Source organism: Nilaparvata lugens, chromosome 9 (genome assembly GCF_014356525.2).
Source record: "Nilaparvata lugens isolate BPH chromosome 9, ASM1435652v1, whole genome shotgun sequence".
In the NCBI taxonomy this organism is placed as follows: domain Eukaryota; kingdom Metazoa; phylum Arthropoda; class Insecta; order Hemiptera; family Delphacidae; genus Nilaparvata; species Nilaparvata lugens.
The window spans coordinates 18003190-18018962 of record NC_052512.1 but is presented as its reverse complement, the minus strand read 5'-3'; the positions used below and the strand labels follow the sequence as shown (position 1 = coordinate 18018962).

The 15773-nt window shown below is 37.5% G+C and overlaps 1 protein-coding gene and 1 long non-coding RNA gene across 2 annotated transcripts in view; one reads left to right on the top strand and one right to left on the bottom strand.

The window, feature by feature from the left end:
* LOC111058249 overlaps positions 1-14012 on the top strand; it is a 48317-nt gene extending 34305 nt beyond the window's left edge. The window contains exon 5 of the long non-coding RNA XR_005572166.1: positions 11968-14012. This is a non-coding gene — a long non-coding RNA (uncharacterized LOC111058249). The remainder of the gene's footprint in view (positions 1-11967) is intronic.
* LOC120353064 (protein amalgam-like) overlaps positions 1-15773 on the bottom strand; it is a gene marked incomplete in the record, with an annotated part of 512682 nt that overhangs the window by 321261 nt on the left and 175648 nt on the right.

The following is a 15773-nucleotide window of genomic DNA, read 5'->3' as shown; positions in this document are numbered from 1 at the left end:
TTATATACCGTTATCACTTCCAGAGAGAGTGTGAGAGAGTGAGGGACAGACAAATAATATGACTGGCATTGATGACGTCACGACGTTAACAGTGTACGTGTGTACCGGAGCCATGTATCACTCCCATTTGACCGCTGGGCGCTAGTTGTGTATGTCCCAATAAACAACAAGAAGTAGCTACTACTTTCTAGAAGACCCTAGAGATGTAAACAAAAAAAAGTGACTCAGTCCCATAGACAATAGGGACCTGTCAATCATCAGCCACCCTGCAGCACCATTCCGGCTCTGCAGGACCCGACTCTCATCACTCTGTCTCCCTCTATTTGTTTCCATCTCTGTTTCTTCTTCATACCACTCACAAACATGTGTGAATTCCATAACCATATCATTATAACTTGGTTTCCAACACATAATATAGAAATATAACCTACCTATACACTGAATGATGATTATTTATTTTGGTTAATATAATGCTAAGCAACATTTACTTCAAATTCGGTTTTAGAAGGTATTTCATTGTTTCCTGATTAGATGTAGCTAGGGTCTTCTTCAGAATTGTGTATAAATTCTTATGAATCATTGGTATCACTCCCAAACACAATATTTCCTTAGCATGCCATTATGCATGGTGAATGACTATGCTTGACAGTGTCTTGACCGGAATTTACACTTAAAATAGTTATGGGCGATAACATAATTTATCAAACTCTAGTCATATTACAGCAACATATGCATTATTGACCGAGCGAAGTGGGGTCTAAGATTCGAGTCGACGGTTTGGCATTTATCTTAATGTTTTAATGTTTAAATTTTTATATGTTTATATGTTTTTATGTTGCGCATTTACGGCGAAACGCGGAGATAGATTTTCATGGAATTTGATAGGTATGTTCCTTTTTAAATTGCGCGTCGACGTATATACAAGGTTTTTGGAAATTTTGCATTTCAAGGATAATGTGAAAAAATGTGGTGTGGTACACTCACACAACTTTCCTTGCTCACATTTGAAACTACGATCAGACTTCTATATATAATTTATTGTTTTCAGAGTACTTTTTCTTTGTGTGAATTGTGAAATTCAATGATGTTTTTAGTCGTCAAAACAGCTGTTCTACACATGAAATATCTCGACTATGTGTTCTTTTTATGAACTGCGCTACCTACCTACCTCATGCATGAGAAGGAGGTTACTAAGTCCATTTCCCAAGGATGGGGTGGACCCCCCATTGGTTACCCAGAAAGGAGACTCATGCCAGTTGATAGAACTGATAAATAACTATACAGAGTATGAATTTGAAAGAAACCGGTCAAGTTATTTTTGAGAAAAACATGAAAAGCATGGTTTTTCAGTAATTATCAGCCATTTTTCTCAAGAATATTACGGAGCTCCTGCGATTTTCCCAGAAAAAAAAACTCGTGTCATTTGATAGGGCTTATGAATAGCTATCCATGGTATAAATTTGAAGGAAATCGTTATAGCCGTTTTCAAGAAACCCGTGAAAAACATGGATATTTAGTCATTATCCGCCATTTTTCTCAAGAATATTACGGAGCTCCTGAAATTTTTCCAGAAATGAGACTCATGCCAGTTGATAGGGCTTATTTATCCATGGTATAAATTTGAAGAAAATCGTTAGAGCCGTTTTCGAGAAAAACGTGACAAACATTGTTTTTTAGTAATTATCCGTCATTTTTTCCGCCATCTTGAAATGAATTTTATTGAATTTCTTATTGTCGGATCCTCATGGTATAAGGACCTTAAGTTTAAAATTTCAAGTCAATTGGTTAATTAGGAATGGAGTTATCGTGTTCACAGACATATAGACATACACACACACACACACACACACACACCACACACACACACACACACACACACACACACACACACACACACACACACACACACACACCACACACCACACACCACACACACACCACACACACACACACACACACACACACACATACGCACACACACACACACATACACAAACACACACACACACACACACACACACACACACACACACACACACTATTAGATTGTCCTATTCCACCCTCTAGGTTTCCTAATAATTGCGAAGTATTGCTACGACGCGGACTAGCTACAGCCGGGTATGGGTCGGGGTCGGTGACCGTATTGACTGGTGGAGATACTGGACCTACACTTCTCCCCTTGTCCTGATTCTTTACCCTCTGTCTTTGGCGGGAGGTATTTAATTTGAAGGGAAGAGTGTGTGCCCGTGCCGTTGTTGGCCGATTCGGCCCTCGGCCCTTGGAATTCAGGTTGGGTGTTAGGGAGAATTGAGGTAACCTTAACCATGGATACGGATCCGGATATCAGATCCCCACAAATAATTATATTTGTAAAGGTAGTACGCAATCTGAACCAACTGCGAGTTGATGGCGAGCAAAGCTGTACCTGCAAGCCCGGAATAAAGGTTGTAGGTGGAGGAACTCGGGATGGGGTTTAACAAGGAATGATATAGAATTTTTGTTACGGTTTTCGCAATCTGAGACTGCGGGCTGTCGGTGTGCAGACTGAACCTGCGCACCCGGTATTAGATCAATATGATTGGAGAGGCGTAAGTGGTATAAGGTACAGGATATGGTATACCGAGTTTGAGGTATAGGGAATACTTTATCGGGCCTGGGGAATGGAGATTCGTTAATAGGATTGTTCCTTCCTGTAACTAATGGGGTTTGGTTCAATAACTCGCGATCTGTGAATCGCGATATAGTTCTCAGCAAGCTGAACCTGCTAGCTAAATACAGTATATCAATTACAATTTTATGATAACTAAAGCTCAAAGGATGAGGTTTCGGGTGTCGGATTTCTGAATCGCGAGCCTGCAGCTGCGAAAGGATTTTCAGCAATTCTGAAACTGCTAAACAGGATTTCCGCGCTAATCTGATGACAGCGCGCCGGTTATTAAGGGCCAATCTTTAACTGCCCTTGAGGGTATGAGAATCACTCTCAATCGTCCGAAACGCTTTTAAATTAATAGTCAGTATGTCAACTATTATGAGAGGATAGGGAAGGGTTTACAAGGATTCTCCTAAGCTTCTCGCTGGTCTGAGAACCGCGACTGGGTCGATCTCTAATCTGTGACTGAGATCCTGCTCTACATAAGGTTTCCTACACCTCTCGCTGGTCTGAGAACCGCGACGGGAACGATCTCTAGTCTGGAACTGAGATCTCGCGCTATACAGGGCAGGAAAAATTAAGAGGAAGAAAGAGAGAGGATGCCGCAGTCTGGGGACTTCAGCGAGGACGTTCTCAAGCTGTACCTGAGAGCAGGAAGCGTTGCAGTCTGTGACTTCAACAAGGACGTTCTCAAGCTGTACCTGAGAGCAGGAAGCGTTGCAGTCTGTGACTTCAACAAGGTCGTTCTCAAGCTGTACCTGAGAGCAGGAAGGATTTTAGAATAAGAAAAGTGAAGAGAAAGTAAGAGAAAGGATACCGCAGTCTGGGGACTTCGGCGAGGACGTTCTCAAGCTGTACCTGAGAGCTAGAAGGATTATAGAATAAGGAAAGTGAAGAGAAAGTAAGAGAAAGGAAGCCGCAGTCTAGAAACTTCGGCGAGGAAGTCCTCAAGCTGTACCTGAGAGCTAGAAGGATTATAGAATAGGGAAAGTTAAGAGAGAGAAAGAGTAAGGATTTCACAGTCTAGAAACTTCGGCGAGGAAGTCCTCAAGCTGTACCTGAGAGCTAGAAGAATTATAGAATAGGGAAAGTTAAGAGAGAGAAAGAGTAAGGATGTCGCAGTCTAGAAACTTCGACGAGGACGAGCTCAAGCTGCACCTGAGATCTCTAGGAAAAGGATTGGGCTTTTCCTACTTGGAATTACAGCAAGTCAGAAACTGCTAAGCGAATTTAAAATACAGGGCCACTCTATAGTATGAAAATTAATAAGGAAAATACATCCCTAAAAACTGAGATGACCTTATTACAGAAGAGGAAATGCACACAAGTGACCAGTCCTGACATACAGTTACCTGAATCACTGCAGGACTAAATACGGAGAATAGCGAACAAATTCCCGCACTAAACTTAAACGTCGTGAAGCGACAGAGTCGAGACTTAAGAATTAAGCCCTCAAGAATAATCTGTTTAAGAGCCTAGCTAAATTTCCCCACTCAACTATTTGTAACACAAACTTGAGATCCCTTACAGGTTTCAAAACCAAGGATAACTCGTTCACCCCCAGTGATACGAATTTAGGAAAAATAGCTGACAAGAAAGACAAACCTACAAGGGAGCTCTAACTTCGAGTTGTTCGGAACTCGACCTACAATATTCTATGTTAACACAAGATAGAATAATAATTAGTATCGGTAACGTCGTAAGGAGATGAGATTCGCGACCCGATCTCACGCTCAACCACCGAACAACTGCTCTCTCCCAGGTATTCTTGAAGCAACACCGGGTCGCTGAAAGTTAGGATGCCGGGGGAAAAGGGCTTGCTGACCAATGGGAGTCTGAAAAGACGATCACGCCACTAGTCATGTGACAGGGTTTGAATCCACTAGTGCTGATGATAAGGGTGCAGCTAATGATGACACTGATACTAATTGCTACACTAATTCAGGCCGGTAAACAATATTTCTATTCCAGAAATTTCATGAAGAGCGATACTGACCCGACTCGGTAGCCGCTTATCGTTTTGATGATACGAATGCTGCTAATTTAAAGGGGTTGACGGCGATGGTGATAATGCATATACACAACTACAAATCTAACAAAATATATCCGGCAGACAATCCTATTCCTATTCTAAAATAGAATAATTTCGCTAATTTTTCCCTGGACGACGGCTCTCCATCCGTCACAAAAATTCACTTTGTGACAACACATACACACACACAGACCAACACCCAAAAATCATGTTTTTGAACTCAGGGGACCTTGAAACGTATAGAGAACATGAAATTAGGGTACCTTAAATTTTTTTGGAAAGCAATACTTTCCTTTCCTATGGTAATAGGGCAAGAAAAGTAAAAAAGGAGCCTCCTTCATACGCCAATATTACCGTAAAAATCGGACTATAGAATAAATTCATCATAAATCAGCTGTCTAGTGGACTATAATACTACCCGTTCAAAAACATCGAACATCTTGAAAATGTATCTTTCCATTAACGTTGGTAGACAGTTGACTATAATACTACCCGTTCAAAAACATCGAACATCTTGAAAATCGTATCTTTCCATCAACTACAACTACGACAGTTGCAGCCAGACCTGATAACAGCGCTCACACTCACATTCCGGGATGACACGTCACGGTACGATAGGACAGAAAGCTCTATGGTTATTTAGGATTTTTTCGAGACATTCTAAATTGATAATTTATTTATTAATTTCAGAGAAAACATAACAACAGGTCAATGTAACTCACTGAGCGCGAGGTCTACTGTTCACAGAACTACTAGTGTACTTATTGTTTAGCATATTGGCTAACAGATGATAGTGGCAAATCATTTTTCCAGAAATGTTGCTTGCAGCCCACGCCGTTGGACGTTTTGTAAACCAATCCTATAGAATTATTGATAATCAATCAGCTGACGAGTGGATTACTGTCAACGCAGAGTGAACCCACGGTAGCGTGGAACATGGCTACCTCGACAAAAGCCGAGTTTAGCCGAAAAAAACTCGAGAAACCCCTAGTATAGCCGAAAAACCCCGACAAACACCGACAGAGTATAGTTTGTAGGTATAGATAAAAAAAATCTGGTGTGACGCACTCACAAAACTTTCCTTGCCGTTATGAAAATTGATCACCTGATGACACTAGTGTTCATGTGCATCTCAAGTATACTATTTAAAAATGTGAGCCAGCTGGTAAAAGGACAATAACACTGGAGACACACGAGTCTGCTATCTCTTCATAGTAAATCTATATAATATGTTGAAGCGAAATAGCACTCACTGACTGACTGACTGACTGATCCACTCACTCACTCACTCGCAGAACTAAAAATCTACCGGACCAAAAACGTTCAAATTTGGTAGGTATGTTCAGTTGGCCCTTTAGAGGCGCACTTTTGGTGATATTTTAACTGTAAGGGTGGTTTTTAAGGGTTTAAAGTTCTTTTAGCATGTATATTCTTCTTATTCCAGTATCTTAAAATTATAATTGGAATGTCCATACCATATGTTAATATAGAACTATAATCTAGAGAGAGTACCTCTTCGAAACAGTTGTTCTGGTAACTAAATAAAAAATTTTGTCAGGTTGGCATTAAGTTGAGTTGACTTTGTTAGGTTGGCACCAAGTTGAAGATTGAAATGCATTTATCCAGGACCTCCTAAATACCAATTTATCCAATTAGCCAAAACTAGCGTTTTCTCAGCTTTTCTGCGTTTCCTCACCTCTTTCAGTAATTGATGGAAATATATTTAAAAAAATTCAGTACACAGGTTTAGCTGAGGCGGAAGAATTTCGTCCGCCAAAGATACCCCGATATAGTAACAGGGTGTTTTTCGAGATCAAATAATTGACATAATACGTTCAAATTCGGTACAGCTGGAACTTGTGACTCATGAAGGTCTTGTTGAGACGGATATGAGGTGTTGTCAGGAACGAACGCTGTCTTGTTGCGTAGCTGTGAATCTCCTCTTGTCGTATGAAGTTGGTTTCATTTTTTCTCATGTGCATCAGATTACAAAATATGTACATGCATGACAGTGTCATTATCTGAAGATCTGGGAAGGCTTGTCTGCATGATTCATCATTCCTCAGACCAACGATGCATCTAATTGCCTTTTTCTGCCATACAAAAACCCTCTTCATACCACTGCAGTTCCCCCATAGGCAAGTCCATAGCTCAAGTGAGAATGAAATAAACCGTAATAGGCTGATATCAGCACTTCTTTACTGACACAAAGCCTCAGTCTCTTCAGAGCGTATAAGCTGCGGGATAGTTTTTTACAAAGGAAATCAATTTGATTGGTCCAGCACAGCTTACTGTCTAACATGACTCCTAACAATTTCACAGGGTTCATATAATTCTCATACCGTTCACTAGATGTATTTCTCAATGAGAATATTATATTTTCACATTTTCTCTCATTCAATGCCAAGTGATTGGCTGTGTACCATCGCTTTGAACTCTCTAAAGCATTGTTGAGTTGACTTAAAACAACGTTCTCATTCTTATCAATGCTCAGAACGGTGGTATCGTCAGCATATAATACTGAATAAGATGGGACATTCACACTGTAGTCATTGATATAGACAATGAACAAAAACGGGCCCAGTACAGATCCTTGCGGAACGCCTGCTTTTGTGAATCTAGGAGCTGAATAATTATTATCGACTCTGACTATTTGAATTCTATCTTTCAAGTAGCATTTGATCAAGTTCAATTCAGAGCCCTCAATTCCATAATATTCAAGTTTCTTGCATAGAATTGAGTGTGACACAGTGTCGAAAGCCTTGCTCAGATCCAGCAGGCCACCACCAATAACTGAACCTCTCTCAAATCCCTCAAGTATAAACTCCACAATTTTCTCTAAAGCCATAGTAGTGGAGCATTTGTTTCGAAAGCCAAATTGATTATTATTGAGCAATTTATTAGTAGTGAAATGTTCAGTAAGTGGTATTAATAAACAAGTTTCAATCACTTTACTGATAATTGGTCCTATCGCAACAGGTCTGAAATTTTCAGGTTGGTTCTTATCACCCTTTTGTGAATGGGGTTGACTACTGATTGTTTCAAACAGTCGGGGAAAACACCAGATTTAAAATAGAATTTATTATGAATACCAATGGAATATTGATTGAATCAATGATGTTCTTTAGTAAGAAATTTGAAATTCCAAGACATCTTCACTACGTGATGAGCTCATTTTTTTACAATTTTCATTATTATATTAGTGTCTACATTAATCCAGGAAAACTTACATGCTGTTTCGTTGTCATTCCTTCGTATACCTGTGTTGGTTCTTAGAAAATCTGAATAGGTAAGTGGGTTTTGACAGCTCTGCTGATGGCCAACGACATTATCAGGAACGTCTACAAAGAAATCGTTGAATTCGTCCGGTGAAATCTTCACATCAGTTAGTACAGGTGTTGTAGTGTCCTTAATAGAATTTATTATTTTCCATGCAGTTTTGCATTTGTTTTTTGACTCCAAAATCAATTTATTTATAATGCCTTTCTATACTTTTTCTTGTATTCTGTAAAGTTATTTTTCTCCACATCTCCTCCTGTGGCTTTCCATATACTATACAAAATCATAAGATGTTGTTTCATTGTTGTCAATTCCGTTGTGTACCACTTCTTATTTTTCATTTTTGTAGATCTAGGCTTGATTAAAGGACAGTGTAGATTGAGAAAATACACAATAGCATTTGAAAACATGGACGTCATTCTATTTACATCATATGTAGAATAAATTTCTGACCAATCATAATTTAGTAGTGACTCATTCAATTTATCCAGGTTTTCCTGTCTCAGTAGCCGAAATTTTCTTACTGATGGTTTCTTTTGATTCAAAACATTGCGATTTTCAGTCAATTCACTCAATGGCATTCCAAACTCAAGCAATAATCCAGCATGATCCGAAATCAAGTCTTGTTTGTAAATGAAACAATTATAGCAATTTGATCTCAAATCTGTGAAAAAGTTGTCAAGGCAGGCCTTTTTCCTCGTTGGACATGAATGAGATTTGTAAAGATTGAATGATCTCATTATGTTTTGAAACATTTGAACTTCAGAGTTATCTTCCTTGAGAATGTCTATATTGAAGTCGCCTGCTAGCAGTATAGATCTATAGGATTTCGAAGTCACGAATGTTAAAAAATCTTCTAATCTATTGAGAAAGTCTCTGAGATTGGAGTCTGGCGTTCTATACATGCTCACTACTATGATATTCGATTTAACTATCTTTATTGCTGATACTTCAAATAGCGTTGGTAAACAAAACTGTGACACGTCAACAAGGGTGAAAGATAATTCTCTCTTAATTAAAATCGATGAGCCACCTCGAGTGAGAGGAGGCTCTCTGCAATATGAGGCTGCTAGTACAAAGCCATTTGGCACATAGAAAGACACTTCATCACCAACCAACCAATGCTCGTTCAAGCACACAATATCGAAGGATGTATCTTTAGACAACTCTTCTAGTTGACTAATTTTTGACCTCAATGAACATACGTTTACAAAGAATATTCTCGTCGTCAACCCGCCTGCATCTACAGGTGGCGTATTCGGCAATAGGTCAGATCGATCTGAGTTAACATTGTACCATTCTGAGAAAGCATCATCGTTTAAGTCATGTTCTTTGTTCCCATTTACTTTATCTATGTATCCATAGTACTATTGATTTGTCTTGGGTCTAAAAAATTTGTTGAAGAGTTTTTATTTGTTCCACTTTGTTTATCATCAGCGCAAGAGTCCTTATGTATTGACAGTTCAAAAGAAGTTATGTCTGAGTTGTTCAGAATGGAGTCACCTTCATCGGATATCGTTGACAATGATAGATCAATCAAATTGGAATCTTCGACTTTCTGTAAATATGAGATTTTCGCTGTAAGAGCTCTGAATTGCTGCATTATCCTCTTGGAAAACTGAAACTTCCCTCTCCCATTCAGATGCTGATTGAGTGATGTGTGATCCTGTGCTTGTAAGTCATTGAGTTCAATTAGCGACGTACCATGATACTCTGTTAGATTTTTAACTCCTTCATTGAATCTGGTAATCATTCTATTACACGTTGATTGTGGCAACTGATTATATCTGTAGGGCAGTGTACACATTATAACATTTGTATGCCTTAGAGTTTCAATTGTCTCATCAATTCTTCTCAAAAGTCTATTAATATTACGGTATCTCATAACATCATTAGAGCCACCTGTCAAAACAATTGCATCATTTTTTGTAAAATTCCTGTGCTCTGTGTTCGATCTGACCGCACCCAAAATCACGTCCAATCCAGCTCCCGAGAATACATTTCCGGAAACTGTTGTATCCGAATCAGTCATGTTATGTAGCTTTGGACAGATTAATCTGCCAGTGTCATCAGCAAACATTAAGATTCTTTCTTGCGTGATTCGCAGTGAGTGCTTTGAGTTTTCCAGTTTTCCTTTCTCAATTGTTTCCTCCCATTACTAATTCTCTCACTACCACCGTAATCCGTAGTCTTCATACCTTTCAACTTTTTAGCATTACCTAATTTTTCTTCCGTGTTATTAACGTTTTCATGTTTTCGTATGTTTAATGATCCTTAATTAATGGAACTTTCATGTCGATGTAGAATTTATAGTAGTTTTATACCTAAAAACACTTAACTATCATGGGCTACTTTTTAACAAATTGATAAAAAAAAAATTGTAGTAACCTTTATTTTTTGAAAACTTTAAGATAGTTCAATAGTTCAAATTGATAAAAACAATATAGAAATCTTGTAGTAGATTTTTATATTGTTTTTATTAATTAGATTTATACCTCTAATATAAGTTGAACTATTTGAACTATTGGTCTATTTTAAAGTTTTTGGAAAATAAAGGTTACTACAAGATTTTTATATTGTCTTTATTGATTAGATTTATACCTATATCAAGTACAGAAAAAATCACGTTGTCTAGTTGTTAAAGGAATTTCTTTATTTCTTTTCTAAATGACTGACATTACATTATTTTTCCTGAAGTGACTTGTCTAAACTTATATTGACTGGCCCTCCAACCTCCAACCGAAGAAATTACGAAAAAAATTGTGTTGCCAAAAAAATAAGGAAATAAAGAAATGCCAGAATATGTTTCTCTTTTAAATTAATATAACTTCCCTTAGAATTGAGGGATGTCGTGATGAGTGAGAATGTTAGGCTATATCAAAATCACGGGGATAACGTCTTCTTACTATTGGTGTCTGAATCATTTTTATCCGACCCATAGTTATTTTTAATTAATGATTATGTTCATCAATGTCGAAACATTTCGAGCAGAGTACTTGACGGCGCATGCGCTAGTTGTAGGCTTGCGCAATACAATGAACGAGTGACCCACGTCCACGAAAACTGTGAACAAATCTCAAACCGATCCACGCGTGGAAATCAATTTCGTAAAATTGTCGGCTAGGTGCAGTTTACAGCGCGCCATTGCTAGCAATGCTTTTACAAAACTTTCCATAAAAATCTGGTGTGGCGCACTCACACAACTTTCCTTGCCGTTATGAAAATTGATCACCTGACGCTAGTGTTACCGCGCATCTCAAGTCTACTATTCAAAGATTTGAGCCAGCTGATGAAAGGGCAATAACTCTGGAGACACACGAGCTCTGCTATCTCTTCATAGTGAATCATTTAATAGAATCAACAGTTGCCAACAGTTTGCAATTGGATAATCACATTATTTTCTCGAATTTCGAGCTTATTTCAAATTTTAGGTGGAAATGTTACTGAACATTGATTGTAGAGATTCTCATGCTCAATCTTTTCCACTCGAAAGTTTTTGTTTAAATTGTATCTGAAGCCTGATAATTAAGAATCTAAGATCAAAGTTGCATAGATGAGGCAGATCTTCTGAAATTTTAACAGATATGGGACTTGTGGCAGTTGATAGAGCTTATCGATGACTATTTCAAGTAGAACTTTGATCAAAATCGTTGGAGCCGTTTTCGAGAAAATCGCGAACATTTTCGCAATTTCAGCCGCCATCTTGAATCGCATTTGATCGAAATTGTTCATGTCGGATCCTTATATTGTAAGGACCTTACGTTCCAAATTTCAAGTCATTCCGTTAATTGGGAGATGAGATATCGAAAAGCAATAGATGAGATTTTTTTTCGGAAAGCAATACTTTCCTTACCTATGGTAATAGGGCAAGGAAAGTGAAAATGTAGTGATGTTGTATTGTAGTCTGGTTGCCCTCCACCGATAAGCAAAGCTACAGCACCCGGACTGTCACAATTGTCCATTGCGGAATTTGATAAAGTAACTGTTTTGCATTTATTCTTTACAGATAAAAACCATCGACCACCCAAGCGATGTCGATACAACTTAAGACGAAGTTGATGCAGGATTCAAATTGTTGGGATAATATTCCACAAGCGCTACACTGTATCATTGGAAACAATAATATGATTATTCAAAATTCCAGTATGTGAGAGTTGTTTGTTTGTAATACTATTTATTTCTTCTATGAATCTTCTGGTTTCGAACTTAATCATCAATAAATTGAGAGTTTTCGTTTCAAAATCGGACATCTGTGTTTTAAAACTTGGAATTTGAGCTATTTAAGGTTGTGCATTCAATAATTTTTTTTTCAAAAAATTTGTTTTTTCTCTTTCTAATCTATTGTACAGGTTCTTAGGACATAATCTATGCAATTGAAATATTTTTATCAGCTTCTGTCACTTTTTTGAGGCAGATAGTACTCATACCCTACAAAAACTCCTGGTCAGAAAAATTTGAGAAAAATTTGCAAGTCTCCTCTTCAATATAGCAAAAATTATGTCAACTTTGTTTCTGAAAATCTAAAAAAAAAAAAAATTATGCATTTTAAACTTCTTTTTCACATTCAATGTTCTTTCTATAGACTTCAAATTCATAGCAACTTGTAGCTCTGTTCTTCATGAATAAAGTTGATGCTTAAACTTCTTTTATACATACAATAAAAGCCGCTGGTATGTGTACCTTCAAAGCACGGTTCTACGCCTGCTATGCTCGGGCAGCAAGTGAATAATAGTACAGCTGGAGCGATCTAGCGGAATTAGTTTGTCCCTAGAGCTAAGCGCTCGACGTTAACACATGATCATGAAAAAATTAGCTCATAATGACTTCTGAAAAGGTAACAATAAGAAAAAAATGTACTCTATTATGTGCAGTACAACAATCAGATAAAATAATGCTTGTGGTGGAGAATTCCTAATAAAAACAATATAAACATTTTTATTACCCTATTATTAAAACCTTTGAAATATTTTAACAACTAGTTTCGACCTTAGGTCATTTTCATAGGTGGGAAAATTCCTGTACTAACAGATGTCCGTCTTGGATCCTAGGCTACTCAATTATTGCAATAATTGCTTCAATATTCGATCGAGAACCTACTTTGTAACCTACCCATTTTGTTCTAGAAAAATGTATGAAGTTAGCAGAATCTTATTGACAGGTAGTTTCCGTAGGAAAAATATTTTGATAAAATCTACAACATATTTCGTTCTTCGAATTCCAAGTAGTTTGCTCAATAAATGATGAATTTATTAGGTGATAAAATGTTGTTGTTTATCAAGTTACCATGATTCTTTTAGGGCCGGTTTACGAGCTCGGGACTCAGCTAAGTTCCAGGCTTCAAACAGCTGGAGTCAGAAAATTGGCTTTTCGAAACGGGGCGTAGTCATAGTCCACGTTTAAATTGAATTTCGGAAAACTAGAAAATTGAACACAAAATATAATAGACTAAAGAGAAAATAGTGTGAAGTTTCAGCTATTTTGAATTTTTCAGGAATATTTCGTCCAGGAAAAACGTTTCCAGTAATAGAAATGAGAAAATGAAGACTATCATGAAAACTTCGAAAAGCCAATTTTCTGACTCCAGCTGTTTAAAGTCTAGAACTCAGCTAAATCCTGAGCTCGGAAACCGACCCTTATTGTCACTGCAATGAAATTGCTTACTCACTAAATGAAATTTTCTCACCAGAGTCCAACTAAGGAAATTGTTATTCTAATATCACAGTCTTTTCTCCTGAATAATCTTAAATCCAAACCCAAAAAATCAATCAATAAAATAAGTACTTAAATCCTACACATGTCACAATAGTATGTACCTACATTTCCAAGATCTGAATAGCACAATGGAAACCAGCAGTTTTCATTGCTGCAGCAAAAGAATATAGAAACAATTATTGCGATAAAAAATAATTCATGGATGATTAAGTTTGAAACAAGAGGTAAAAGATTGCTGTACTCTGGATCATATAGGGTTTTGTTTAAAATAATTTACTTTTCACTGTGTGGAGTGTTGATTGAATAAATAATGTTTTATCCAAGTATCATTTTGTTTTGTTCTGCCAAAAAGAAGACCCTTGTAGTCCATTTAATGACATAGAAACACCTTTGCTTGCAAAATTATTGACCGAAGCGAAGCTGAGGTCTCAGTTTCGACCTGATTGGCTTTTGTCTGTTTGTTTGTTTGTACCGCAGTTACAGTCGCAGTTATTGTCCGATTTGGATGAAATTAGTATGCAAGTTCTTTGAAATAAGGCGCAGAAACGTATGTGTAACGATTTTTAATACGACCTCCGGTTTTTTTGTAATTTAAAAAACCGCAGACCAACCTCCATCCTGAAAGTTACTTTTTCGTATCTAGCGCTGTTATCTTTGAAGATACACGAATTCATATTCCTACTTTTTCGCCTTCAATATCACCAGCCAATGGTGGCAGAAAGAGCTGGAGCGTTGAGTCTCACACTGTGGGATCCAGGTTCAAATCTCGTTCCAACCAGATTTTTTTGCAGATGATACTAATTGTTTTATCTTGTTCTAACTAGTAGTTCTGCGAACAGTAGACCTCGCTATGAATCTCGCTCAACTCTCAATCTAAGAGGAGGGACAGTAAGTACAGTATATTATTGTGAAGATCTACCCATGTCGTTTGTTGACCTGGCAAAGGCTTTCGATTCTATCGATCGCGCAACCTAACCTAACCTAACCTAACCTACAAATTTACTTTTTACTTACCTCTGTTATTTCTTTAACAAGTTTGGTATAAAATGGGTTTAATAAATTGAAAAATATTGGGATAATTGGCGCTTCTCATGATTGGATTGGAAGCTACTTGTTGGGTCGCAAACAAATAGTAAACATAAATAGTCCATTCACTTATAGTCACAATGGTGGTAACAATGAAAATTATAGCAATAATATAAATAACAACAATACAAATTGTGTCAATAGTGACGTGCGAAGTATCGATTTTGGGGTTGTCCAAGGAAGCACACTTGGGCCAATCTTATTCCTTATATACATCAATCACATTATCAAATCTGATATAAAGGGTAGAATGCTACTGTTTGTTGATGACACTGCAGTCTATTTTGAGGCATACAGCTGGAGAAGGCATCCAGAGACTTAACTTGTGGTTCTGCAAACAGTAGACCTCGCTCATGAATAGCCTACAACTTTCAAACTAATGAGAAGGGCCATTAAGAAAGTACAGTATATTGTAAAGATTTTATCCATCACAATTATTATTTTCTCCATTGTAAGTGCTGAAGACATTGTTTCCAGGGACACCGGACTTATGAATAACTCTCAAGGAGGTCCACATATACCTTTATGTCGTCCACATATTTACATAATTACAAATTTTCCAACAATTAATTATAAGGAATCGGTCAACTGGCAGAAAAATGGAATATGCAGTAGGCAATCTAGACGACGAATCGTCTCACAGACGATAGTGAGACGGAAATGATTCTAAATAAGATGGGTTTGTCGGTGACAATGAAAGAAGGTTTCTAATAATGTTCTTCATGAAAAGTGGATTCAATGTTATGGCGGCTTGTTAAGCCAGGGCAGAATGTTTATGTTCACAAGTCGGTTTCCGATCTCTGAAATGTGCTGAAATGTGCTGTATTGAATGAATGGTATCGTTGGAATGCTATCGATAGAGGACAAGAGTTGTCAGTGGTGAACCTTGAGAACGTCTGAGCCGCTCCAAATCATACTTTATTTTTTAATATTGAAGAAAACTTCTCACTTGAATGCACCATTTTTTCTACTTTTTTCAACACGATATTTCCCTGTTTCATAGATGAATAGTTT